We start from the raw sequence: 14,769 nt of genomic DNA on the forward strand, positions 1-14,769 counted from the left end.
ACTTATTTCTCGAGCAAAACTGGAGGTTTTCTTTTCTGTTATTTCTTACCAGTGCCCACATTGAACGAAGCCTCGTGTAAATTTATATTTTAATTAATAAACATATAAAAGGCTTCGGCCTATTACCAATCAAAAATAATAATTAACAATTATAGTTTGGCAGTGTCACTCATAATTTTGGTCGTGAAGGTTATAACATAGATTTATAAGATAATTAAACTTTGAAATGAATAAATAATCATCTCTCTTTATTTTTTTATTTAGAAGACTTTCAAGGCAAAGGGGGAGTCTTCCAACAAACTATAAGACCTTACATAAATTGGGAATTATGATTTTGAGGCTAATATGTTGTAATGAGCTAATGTTTTTAATAATAGCGTCAAAAGAAATTTGAAAAATGAATAAATTGAATGTTTCAATACTTCACTTATTTATATAAAACACATTTAAATTCATCTATTATACCAATAGTTTATATGTGGCTTCCTAGTTTATAAACACAATTTTAGAAGATGATGAATCAACTAACATTAGAGATACAAGTAATTTGTAGTTTGCAAGAATAAGAATATTTGTGTGGCAGACTAAGAATTGTATTATATCTACTATTTTAAAAATTCTTCAAAGGTGTACATATTATAAAAATAAGTTCTGAAAAAAGTTAAAAGAACTCAAAAGAACTGCAAGAAAGCTGAGTTCGTGGAAAAAATGTCTCATTAGAATGAAATGCACCATTTGAGTAAGAGAAATGAACAATTACAAATTGATCCTAGGTGACTACAATGAGAGTTGTATTAAAAAATGTACTAATATAAACAATTCCACAAGATGACAAATTGTCTACCTAAAAAGAGTGTACCACTTGATAGGAATAGGGTGTTATATATTTTGTTAAAAAAAATTACAATATTTATTTTTGATGCAATCTTACTTGATGTGTTTAGCCACATTAAATATTTAATTGGATTTGTGTAAAGTGTATTTAATATTGGTTTGATATTTTATATGATTTGTACATTGAACCAAAAAAAAAAAATTGTGTAGTCATGGTTATTAGACACATGGTTTTACCTTTCCATGTAGTTATTTTGCATGAGCTGATTCTATAAAAGAAAACACATTGAGCAATATTTGTATTGGATCAAATGGACAAATGGTTCTAGTTTTCATGCAACTTCCGCCAATCAGATTTATAATAGGTTGAAAGATGATTGTTCTATCTTTGAGAGGGTTAACCATGGTTGGGGCTGGATTTCTCAATCTCCAAGTGACAATTTATATTTGATATTTTCTAGCACTCCCCCTGTGAACCTAAGAACTTGATTTAGGTGGTTGCTTCTCTTGAGTAAGCTTGATGTTGGTAACACTCTTCCTTATGGTCTAGGAAGTCCTATTGTATGTGGTGTTTTTGATGTTCTTGAATCTTTCGAGCATTTGTTTTTTGATTGTAGGTTTCCCTATGATGTCTGGTTTATTTTCTTTGGGTCTCCTATTGTATGGAACAATAGACCTAGTCTTTCTTGGAGTGAGATCTTAGCTGGTTTTGTGGAGTCCTTTGATCTTAAGGCCAACACCTTTTGGTTTGTTCTGACTTGCAAAATTTTATGGTTTCTTTGGAAGGAGAGAAATGGAGAGATTTTTCAAAAGAAGATGCAGCTTACTGAGTTTGGATGTAAACTCACTAATTTTCATATTATGTCACAGGTTGCAACAGTTCTAGAAATATCCAGAGACAAGTTTATGATGCTGATGCAGGAAAGCCAAATCATGATCCATAAAGAGGATATAGCTTCATACCAGTACTTAATTATTCACAAAGATATTCTTGGACAAAGAGAACTAGAAAGGCTAAACCAATTCATGGTAAGGTTAAAGATTGATGATGAGCCTACTTATGTTAGCAAAGTACTTCATAACCAAGCACTATCCAGACGAGAATAATAGCAAAGTGAAAGGGCCTTTTTTTGAATTTTAGAAAGGATCTAATATGTTTTTTGTATTAACCACTTATTCAAATTATAAGTTAATTCAATATAGAAGTGTATGTGCATAACTAACATTCCATGGTTACTAAATTGTCACTTCTAGGGCCTTTTTGATGATGGTAATGGTGTTGTAAATCAGAAGCTCTTCTTTTATTAATGTAAGTCAATTTTTAACTCTATGTTTGAGTGGTTTTCCATTGTAATAAAGTATCCTTTGAAGAGTGCATATATGAAGAATTTCCTGAGACTTTTGGATTCATTACCAGGGAAATTGAGGATTGTCATGCCCAAACTACGAGGGCAAAAACACACAATTTTATTTTTTTTTGAATAACGATAAAATTACTCTAAGTTTGAAAATGATTGTGATTACAGTTTAAGTCAGTTTCTCTACATTACGTCTTAAGATTATAACATGGGGACGATTACATCGTTAAGATTTGAAACTTTTGCTATAAGATTGATATCGATAACTTATGTGCTTACATTAACATTCAAAAATAAGGAACAATTATTTAAATGACAATGTAAATGTATTCGAGTTTAGATTCATTGAAGGTATATAATCAAAATCGACTATAAAACTCTTAGACAATTATCAATTTACAATTTAATCGCTATTAAAAGTCACTTAAGGAAAAACAACTTAACTAGAATTAAAACTGAACTTATGTATCTAATAATTTATTAATTTAAACATTCCGACTATTTGAACATAAAAATCAACTATCATAAACTTACTAATTTTAAATTTAATCCACTAACAACTAAATAAATTCTAACTAATATGAAATTTAAAGCTTCCTAAAATAATTAAACAATTAACACAAATCTTTAAAAAAACTAAACTATCTAAATCTAATATCTATACTTAAATGAATTAAAACTGACTTCTCTTAAATTCATTTGATTATCAAGACAAGAACCCATTAAAAGTCATATCGCATCGACCCATACACCTATATAAACTATATTTAATTTTATTCCAATCGTAATTTATAAAAAAAATCAAATAAAACATTTCTAATATAATGACCATATGAATTTAAATTAAGATAATAAAAATATTTCATGAAACGTTATCTACAATTTTTAACAATACTTTAACAAAACTAAAACGTTATAAGCTATAATTTTAAGCAATCATTTTGATAATCATTTTAATAAAGTCTATTAATTAACCAATCAATAAATTAAACCTTTACAAAATAGTAAAACAACTAAATTGATTTAAAACTAAACTGACTCCAAGTGAATTCTATCTTTAATTTTTTTTTTTTTTGATACAAAACTAAGCTAAACTATATTTTATAATACCAGTTAAATTAAATCTAAACTAAGCCAATTTAACTAATACAAAACAATCTAACTAACTTAGTTTAATACTAATGAAATAACTTAACTAAAATTATTAACAAAAAGCTAAAAGTAACTACAACCATATTAACTAACATCTATCATTAACTATGAACAAATAAAATAATCTAAAAATTTTAACCACTAACTTATTTAAACATTTTAATAAAACACAAATTAAAATAAATAATAAACTAACTAACATACTAATTACAAACTAAAAAAAAACTTAAATATGAAACTACCTACAAACTAACCTCCTATCCTAAGCTACCCCTACACCCCCCTACACACCTACTTCCCCAAGCCCTTGGGCAAGCGCTTCCCAAGCGCTGTCCTTGGGACAGCGCTCTGCCCGAGGGTTCAGCTGCAGAGCCGCCCCCCCTCCCTCCATCAAACCTGCGGCCCAAAAGTATAAGGGAAAAGACATAGTTGCAAGTAGCAACTTAAAGATTTGAGCGTCAATCTTATATGGAGGAGGGAGATGGGACATGGGGTGACGCCATCCCATGTGATGACCTACCCCAAATTTTTTTTATTATGAATATTTTTCCTTCCAAAACTGACATCTACCCAACATTAATTCATAAAGTTTAGTTGATAGGAATAGGATATTTTCTTTTTCAATTGCTCAAAACTAGTTTAGATATTATTAAATTTAGAAAATATATTTTTTATTTTTATTTTCTTAAAGAATCCAAGGAATATTCTCTGTTCAACAAGAGAATAAATTATTTCTCCATACAATTTTCAGCATCCTGTAGGTGGGTGCTTTTTGGAAATTTTCTCTTAGGGATGATATGAAAAGTTAATTTAATCTTCTTTAAGTTGGATCAAAAATTGAAAAGCTAACATAATGCTAATATTATCACAAGGTTTTAATTCCTAAAAATTTCTTATGGCTTACAAAACTAATAGTGCATCTCTTAAATCTATTAGGTGATTAAGGTAGGATTCAATACAATTTTCTATCACATCTAGAAAAGATTAAACCAAGGACTAAATTCGTCATTCCATTCACACCCGAACTGACGTAGGAGCATACACAAATCATACGTTGAGCAATATCCTTCCATCATTTATACAAGGGAGTAGAAGTGAATGGAATTAAACATGAAGTTAATGATCGTGTCACAACATAGCATGATTAAATTGATTTCCTAAAACAACTTGAATTAAATTATATCAACCATATCCATTATTTTCTTTTTTTCTTAACATAATTTTCATTTTGAACATATAAGGAAACTTGAAATTTTGTTCAGTTAAACCATCATCAAACACCTTATTCCTACTGTGCATCCGGCTATTTTGAAATTACGATTAAATCACAAGATAAACAATTTTACTCAAACACCAATTATATTGGCAAACCTGATTCAAGGCTCAGCCGGGAAAGAATCAGGAAGAAAACCCGGCTTCGTTGCCATTTACAATAAGGTTTAAAATACAATTTGCAATCGGATCTCAATCCCAAATTTCACAATTAAATCAAATTTTCTTCATGATCATAATCAAGGAGTTTGTAATGTTTTCTGAATCTCATTTCAAGAACCATGGAGGAAACAATTATCTGATCGGGTGACAACCAAGCATAACCAGGAGAAAATCAAACATGCATAATCATACATGGTTTACACAATAGGATTCACAATGAATCAAGACTAGAGAAAGGTGGATTCTTCCAACCAGGAGAAGTCAAGCACAACACCAAACCGATGCCCAATCGGGGCTATATACCAAGAACTTCCGTTCTTCCATTTCAACATACCAAAATCATACAAGGTTTGCGCTGACAGGTAGGGGCCCATAACACCCTACCCTTTCTCCCTCTTCTCATCCTGAGAAGAGACTCTACACTTGTTGGAGTCCGACTAAACAGACCTTTCCCAAAATTGGTCACTTCTGCCCTCTCCAAGGGTGAGTAATACCAAAACACCCATGCAAGAAAAGCCTCAAAATTGAAACATAACATGAAAGGAAAACATCAAAAAAATAACATGGTTTTCAAATCTTCCCAACATACCCACAACCATACAAACATTCAAACATCAACAAGGTAGCATAAGCATGAAACAAAAATGAAATCTGAACAAGGGAGATGAGAATTCCAACCTTCACAAAGAGGTAATGGCAATGAACAAGTTTGAGTAGAGCTTCCCTTCCTTTCCTTCAATCTTCAAGAACTCCTCTCTAAATGTAGAGATTGGGTAACAACCTCCACTAGTCCAAGAAAGGCCTCTAAATAAGCCTCAAACTCAACCACCCAAAAGGATCAATAACTTCTCCCACCCACTTGCAATTCTAGAAACTCCTAACTCTACCCTCGTTATGGTTAAACCCTAAGTGGAGATGAGGTGAGGTAACTCAAGATAACCATGGTCAATTTTCGCACAAAGGCAAAAAGAGACTTTTTGAGTGGTCTCAAAAGTCAATAAAAGGGGCTTAGGGGTTGGAAAAGACCCCTAACCCATACCCATACCCCTTGGGTATAAATATTCCATGTTTTGAAGTCTTAGGAATAGGTTTAGAGCCATCCAAAAGCTAAGAATAAAATTAGGACAAACTAACAACTCTAAAAAGCAGATTAAGCACTAATTCGGATTAGGGATGACTAAACTCGATTAACAACTCAATTAGAAAATTAACACTAACTTAAACTGACTTAGGTCCTAAGGTTGCACAGCTAGCCCTAACTAGTACACTGAGGAGCACAAACAATTCACGAGTGTCAAGTGACACTAACAAAACATAGTTACGAACATTAACATTTACTGAACATAGAAAGATACATACATACATCTCACAGTACAATACATGAATTACGAACAACAAGGTTTTCAAAAACTAACACAAAGAGATCAGTTATGTTCCTCCATAGGGTTTCTCGGCTAAATATCTGCACACGCATTGCACACATCAGTAGTCCCGTAAAATCACATGTACATATATATGTATCATAAATTCACATAAATTGAAACATACATCAATCAGGGTTTCTTGCATCCTACCTATATCCTTAATCATAAAGATTCCAAAATCAATGTGTTAATCCTACATTTTACGTAATTCATCAACATACATGTACATAAAACATTTAAATGGCAAACATCAATATATCTGAAAGTAACATCACATAACATGAAATAATATAATATGTTCTAAGTATCAGATAATGTCTCAAAATGTTGTATTTAAGTACCTGATGCAGGAGCATCTTGGGTGTAAGAGCAATCTTGCATCACCCAAAAATACATTTTTTTGTCTTTTTCAATAAGGGTTGTTTCAATGCATAGTTATTATTTGTGAAAACTTACTATTTTTAGTAAATTGGCCATATGAGCTCAAAATGTTATAATTTCACAGGTGGAAGCTCATCCTAGATATATCAACCTTCTAGTTCAATTTCATTATCATTCCATTTGTATTATTGAAGTTATTGAGGATTTTTGGTGAAAAATCTTTGAGCTCAATTTTGAAGGCCTTAGAGGTTCTGAAATGAGGTCAAACTTTTGTTTTGGGGCACTTGGCCTTGTAAATTAGGAGTTGTCATTTGTGAATAGTGGTTATCATAGTCAATTGAGTCAACAGTTAAGAAGTTGTGGCCTTTGGAAGTTGGGCTACCTGAAATTATAATTTATAATTGTTTTGAGTCAACACTAATGTAATAAATATTTTTTATAAAAAAAAAATCTAGGGTTGGTCGACCTCAAGGATTAGGGCTAAATTCTAAGATCTTCCCAAATGGTGGAAATTTGCCTATATAAGGAAGACACATAGGGTTGTTTAGGGTAGTTCTAGGTGGTTGTTGGTGACTCCGACTTATGAAATATTGTAAGGAAACACACATGTGGATTAGCATGTATTTTTAAAATTTGTAATTCCGTACTTTTGGAGATAATAAGTTCATAATTTATTTTTGCATAGTGTTGTCACTTCTCTATTTATGTTGGATGATTGTAGTATTAAGAGGAGCACTCTTCATCAAAACCTTAGTGTTTCAAGATATCCATGGGAGCTTTGTAAGTGTATTGTAATTTTATTTTTTAATAACATTGAGTGTAAATGCTTTTGGAGGCTAGGTTTTTCCCTCTTAAGGGTCTTTTCAATGTCCATTTTTGGGCATGTATTTGATCCTCATGTATGATTTTTTTGTATTTGATCTTTGTATATGCATAATTTTCTTTCATGATGTTATCTATAAAAGGGCTTGATAATCTTGTAATATAATACTATGGAGAATTCAAATATTTCAAACTATGAGAATATCACCTTTGCCAATTGATATAACCTAGGTGGTGGTGACAAAGATACTATGATGTGTGTACATGGTTGATGGTGGATTTTAGATAAGGTTTTTCTTTTCATTTTTAATGTCTCCAAAGGCTAGAGGTACAACTCCACATGATTAGTGTTCAAGTATCATGGGCTAAGCTCTAGCTAAGCTGCCACCTCCTCAAAGCTATTGGCAATGGCAAACAATGATTGATTGATGTTTATAGTACAATGTTATCTATATCATAGTGGATATGAGGTCTATAGAAACCCCTCCCCCAATTTTTTGTTATTTTTTAAAACTTTGTTATAATAATTAACATTTGTTAGGTAGGTTTAAGTTATAGCCACAATAATACTAGACAGAATTCAAATATTTCAAACTATGAGATGTGTTGCATGAATTGAAATATGAACATTTAAGGTTTTGGGGTTTCTATATTTATGATTATTCACCATGAAAGTTTTTTAGGATCCCCTAGGGAAACTAAACCTCGTCATTAGATAAAAGAGGCTTCAAAAATCAAGATGGCAATATAAATTGGCCTACTTTGGCCACCATCACCTAAAGAAAGCAAATACCAACTCCCCTTAGTCATATCATTGAATTTGCAATGAATAAATTCTTGCACAAGAAAAAGAGTAATAGTTTTTATAACAATTTTTTTAAAAATATCAAAAATTTGGGGGAGGGCTTTCTATAGACCTCATACACACTACTATAGAGATAATGCTCTACTATAAATCATCAATCAATCATTGTTTGCCATGGCCAATAGCTTTTAGTAGGAGGTTGTGGGTTAGCTAGAGCTTAGCCCACAGTACTAGAACACTAGCCATGTGGAGTTGTACCTCTAGCCTTTGGAGGCATTAAAAATGGAGAAAAAAAAAGAAAAAGAAAAAACTTGTCTAAAACCCACCATCAAACATGTGCACGTGTCACCGTGTTGCCGCCACCACCTCCTAAGTTTATCAATTGACAAAGGTGATACTAGGGTCCGTTTGGATCACAGATTTGAGCGGGAATTGGAATTTGGAATCCTCAAAAATTCCTAATCCATTGTTTGGGTCTGCAAAATAGTAATTAGAATTCAGAAAAATGTGGATTCGATACCCCCATTTGACCCCTAAAACAAGAATTTTGTCTCCCCTCAAAATACTTGTTATTTAGAATTCTCGTTTTAATTCCCACTTTAAATCCCATTTTTGAAAATGAAGATTTCAACTAAAGTGAAATTTAATTGGGTTTGACATCTAGATGCCTATTTGAGAGCACCTATTTTTGCACATATTTTTGAAATTTAATTGAGTTGTAACCAAGCGAGTGGGGCGTTTCAAGAAATGATACCCTTTGCATCTACTTTGGGCACCCTTTGAACGTCGTTTTGTAAAAATTAGCAAGTGCCGCTTGAAGAAATTAGAAAGATTCTTGCAAAAATTCATAGGAATATTATTATTTTTAATTGGGGGAAAATCTCGACTATTGTTGCACCTATTCATATGTTTAGATTAAATAAAATAACTAGTACCGTACATCTAATTTCTTTTGTCTTTCTTTTAACTTTTTCTTGAATTTTTATTTTGCAATGAACGTCGACATTTTTGACATGTATGGAGTTAGAAGCACCATGAACATGACCTTGAACAAATTGGAGATATGAATCACCTTTCTCACTGTAACTTTTATATTCATTTTTTGAACAATATATTCGTATTTTGAACCAAATAGACTTGGAATAACAAATTCTAAATATCATATATTTTTGGGCTTGAACCAAACAATCCTAAATAAATTCCAAAAACCATAATATGGATTTCAAGTTCCAAAATAAAAAATCAAGGATTTTAGATTCCAATTCCTAAATCATATTCCAACAACCAAACGAGCCCAGGATGATAAATATCAGAGCTCGAGTTTCTACATTGGGAGCTCTGGGTATATTGGAACGCCACTAGTGATAACTATTTGGACGAAAAATGAAAAACTTTGAACTATCCTGTGTATCTCTTTCAAATTGAAACTTGAAACTAGTTGAACTGAAATAGAACTTAAAGTGTTACTTCCATATTTTTCATACTTCAACACTCAGGTTTCAAACCTAAAATTATACTAAAAACCTAAACATGGGCAAAACTGAAAATTGAAACTTATTCTAGTTGCAAAACATGTATCTTTTATCTATGCTTTGAGGTAGTATGCCTTTGCGAGCATTATGTTGCTCTTGTTTAGAATGTATTAGGGGATCTATTTTAGTAGTTGTTAAAAGAACAAATGTTGGATCAATGTGGTTTTTGGTTTACTATTAAACCGGAATCATATTGCTCTAAGTGTGTTGTAGTGACCTCAGTAGTGTCATATCCTCCTACTTGGGGAAAGGGTCCAATGGGGCCTGCACATTGAATCCCTTAGCCTTATCATTCATGTAGGCTTTCAGGAGTAAGCCTAATTCTAGGGGGGTGGATGTAGTGCCTGCCCTAGTTTCCATTTTGCCATTGTTGCCGAACTTTTTCTTAGGGAATTTTCTATTAATTAAGTCTAATTAAAAGATTTAATTATATGAAAAATCATTATAATATTTTAACATTTAATTTTATTTAATTAATTGAAAAATTAATTAAATAAAAGAATTAATTTGGTGATAAAAGTTATAAGTTTAAAGTTGGAATGATTAGTGCATGAGATTTAGAATTAATAAATTAAATTAAAAAGAGTAAAGTGATTATTAAATAAATTAAGGTGCGTTATTTTAATATTTGTTCACATAGGAGTATCCAAACTTTCAGGAGTTGTAATGTAGACAACACATGAGTTTGCACTCTAATTATGCACGTGTTGTCTACACTTAAGAGTTAGCGCATTATTTGAGCACATGGTGTCTACAACATTCTAGACACCTCATCATGTTTATCTTCTTATCGTGGAAGTTATGTGCTTAGTTGTCATGCTTATCTCCTACTTCTCTCTAGACACATTCTAGATGCATCTTAGAGGCCTTTATATAGAGGCTCTCCTAGTGTGTATGAACATACTCATATGCTTCTACAAGCTCGTATGCTTCGACATGCTTATATGCTTCTACATGCTTCTATATGTTTCTACATGCTTCTAGTCATTTGGGGGTTTCGGTTCTTGGAGGAATTGTGAATATTGGAGAAGGAAAGAATTTTCGGAAAGGAGAAGGTTCTAAGAGGAGGAGCTTCTCTACAATTTTCTGAGGTGTAGCGAATTAGCATTAGTGTCCAGGTAGGCATTCGTGATTATTTCGCATATTCTATTGTGCTCTTTATCTTCATGTCTTCATCATGTCTGCTAAATGACTGTTGGATAATTCTTGCGTTGAATGTTTTATATTGTGAAATTTTGGTTATGCATGTTGATTTTTTTCTTTGTGTGAAGCAATCATGGGTAAACTCAATTAGAAAACCCTCATTCCATTGATGAAAGAAATTAGTTTTAAATCAAAATTTGGGTTTGAAATTAAAATGGATTGAGAAATTTTAATTTAACAAGGGTCTGAAATTGAAAATAGAATAACTTTCAAATTGGAAATTCGAATGGTTAGAGATGTTTTCTCTATAAGGCTATATTTGTAAACATTTATTAAAATAAAAAATTAATCAAATTAAAATTAAAATTATTATTTTTTATTATGTGAGGGGGGAGGAAGAAATTTGTTATATAAAGTTTGATATAAACAAGTTTTTCTTATATCATATATATTTAATAATAAAATAAATTAAATAAAAACCAAAAAAACAACTTACCTTACCCTATGTACCACTTACCTCATTCCCGATAGCAGCAACGTACTTGCCTTGGTCCGCGTGGTCGCAGGGTACCTGCGTGATCGTAGAGTACTTGCGATCAGCGGGCTACACATATAATAGTGGCCTGCAGATCCAAATTCGCTTTTAAAGTTTGTTTGTTTTTATTATAAAGTTTGATGTCATTAGTTTATATTTAATTTTATATATATACATATGTTAACCAATTTTAATGTTATTAATAATTATTTTTAATGATATTATAATAAGGTTTAGCATTACGTGATTTAATAATATTTATTAAATACATTCAAACATTAGTGCAATTATATTTAGTCAATTTTTAATTAATAAAATTATTGGTAATTTTATTAGTATTAATGACTGATATGAATGAGTTATTATTATTAGTAATTATTATTACGAATAATTCAATTAAGTGATTTAGATTATGGTAATATTTAATCAAGTTTTAATTGAGTTATTATAATCATAATTTGGTATTATAAATGGAAAATTATTTGTTTCATTAATTAATTGTGAATTAATTGAGATTAATTAATAAAAGAAGTTGTTAACTTAAGTCTGAAAATTATTGGTTTAATAAGAGTCAAGATGAATCTCTTGAAAATCAAAGAGTAATATTTTAATAATTTTAATAATAGATAGTTACTTATCCTTTAATTGTTTTTGGAGGAATTGTATTCAATTAGTAACATTGAATTTTAGTGAAATAATGTGAATAATTTTATTAAAGGTCAATGGAAACTAGTTTAATGATTTAGATAAGTAAGCAATTATCTTTTGAATCATTTTAGAAAATTGTTTTTAAATAATAGAGGGATAATTCTATGTTGACTTGGACGTTAAACGAAGAATCTGGTACATTTAAAATATACTTGAATGAAAATTGAAACCTCATACTTGGCATAACCATGTGGCTTCAAGAGCAAACTGAAACATGTATTTGCATCTTTATTATTCTGAGAATTTGATTGGGGTAATTTTGTATTCTATTTGTTGAAATGGTTAAACTATATCGAATAAGATGTGCCTCTTTAAATTTGAAACTCACACTGAAATGGAAATTGGAACTTTGCGGTGCACTGACATTGTGTGTTCAGAGCTAAAGCCAAACATGGAACTTGCATTGTTGTATGTATATTGTTTGTGTTTTGGGGTTTGGGTGGTCCTAGAGTGTTGACCAGTTAGGATGTCTACCAGAGGCTTGGGAGTTATGCGAATGTGATGGCATGTTGATGTTATTTGATCTCGATCTTTTTATAACCCAACCATGGTCATGTGATAGCATGCTCTATGAGATGTTTGTATTTAGTGATTGTTATTGATTTCCAGTCTTCTTGTGTGAAGCTGAGGTGTATGTATTTGAGATACTTGAGTTAACCATTTTGAAGTCATCAATCAATTATACTTGAGTTACTTTCTAGTCACCTTGATGGCACTGAAGTGTTTGTTTTGATATTGATGATGTCATGTTGTGACATGTTTTAACTTGACCATTTTAGAGTCTTCGATCAGTATTACTTTGAGATACTTTCTGGTTGCTCGTTGAGAACCAATGGATATTATGATTATAATTGGATGCTTTTTAGTTGCTCGTGGAGAACTGATGCGATTATTTTGATTATCTTTATGATGCATTCCAATCGCTTGTATAGGATTGAGGTGATTTTGTGATTTGTGATTTCATGAGCCTAGGGTGGGTTATCTACTTGTAGTGTCGGAAAGTGGCTTGCAATGGGGGCCGGGGCCCTAAGTGGCTACCAAGGTAACTCATTGTAAGTTATTTAATAAGTGAAAACATTTACACTAAATGGGAATTAAAATTAACCTAATAAGATAATTGTATCTTCTTGCCCATGCCTCGAGTGCTAGTACAGACTAGGATGAGAGTAGAGAGAACGCTTGGTTGCAACCTTGCATTCCATAGTATGCCTCGTCAGTATGAGAGGATACTAGTTGCCGCATAGAGATCACTAGGGGGTCAGGGTCTATTGAGAGACTACCAAAATAACTCTAGCATGATTCGTGCGATGACACTTTCCTGCTTACATAGTAAGTTTCCTACATGTCTTTGTTGTGCCTCTAGGAGTAAATGTCGATCTGTGTGTTGGAACCTTTGAGATAGTATACTTTTAAGATTCCTAGACTTAGAGAGTACTTGTGTTATATGATTTGTTATCTTCTATTATGTGATTTGTTATCTTGTGTTATGTGATTTGATATCTTGTTTGGGACTTGAGACAATCTCCTCAACGCGGTGGGAGTGGACCATTTAGGTTCCATGTGATCGGGTGGTAGTGTTTTTTCACTCTTACCATTTGAGGTCCATCTATAGACACTGTGGCTAGAGCATTCTTTGTTGGCATTTATCTTCATTTTGTTCATGGATCATTATGATGGATGTTATTTACATATACGTTTCTTTATATTGATGATTAGCATGTGATAGATGATGTTATTTGCTTTGTAGGATCATCTTATGCTTTATTCCTTGCATGTTAGATTTCTTTATGCGTATGTTGTATCATGTTAGGTTTCTTTATGCATATGTTGTAGTATGTTTTAAGAGTGACATCCCTACTATGATAATGTTGATGATCTCTTCGGTGACTTGGGATGTTACGCACGAAGGGATGGCTAAGGCCCACAATGGTCTAATGATGTTATTGACGGTTGGGAGGAACCGCGCACTTAGTTAGTTGTGTTTTATGATGGATGGTTATCTTTTATGATGGTTGTTATATCTTTATTGATGGATAGATGTATCATGTATGTTATTGGTTTCATTTACTTTATTGCACTTGTATCATGGATTTGATGAAGATGATGTCTCTTTATTTTTACATATGTATATTCTTTTAAGCTTTTCATACCTTGTGACATGTACTGTGGATGACTGAGTCTTTCGAATTTAATTGCCAAGAAGCATTCAAAACAGATGTATATTATGGACATTGGACTTTTCATTATTCTTTCATGTGGATGTGGTAATTGTTAGACTTAGTATTAATTAGATTAAATGTGACTCAACGTCTTAGAATCCTTAAGGAGTGTAACATGTTATGTATACTTTAGTTGAATGTTGTTATTGCTTCCGCTACTATGTGTATGTTGTGGATGGTTTAACTTTCATGTTTTAAAAAAAAAATTTGTATGGCAAACTTAGTAAAATTTAGGTTAATTCTTTTGAATCCCTTGGCAAGGCGTTACAATAAATAACTAAGAAAGGGATACATATACATACCATGTCTCTCATAAGCAAGCCACCTAAGTAGGATTATTACAGTAGCATCCCCCTTAAGCTAACTTAGGTGAAGAGAAAAAATTGGGTACCAAAAGCAAAACTTAATGCGAGTCCTAATAG

The sequence above is a fragment of the Cupressus sempervirens genome, chromosome 10 (assembly GCF_028749045.1).
Source record: "Cupressus sempervirens isolate cs-2001-9-10 chromosome 10, ASM2874904v1, whole genome shotgun sequence".
NCBI lineage: Eukaryota > Viridiplantae > Streptophyta > Pinopsida > Cupressales > Cupressaceae > Cupressus > Cupressus sempervirens.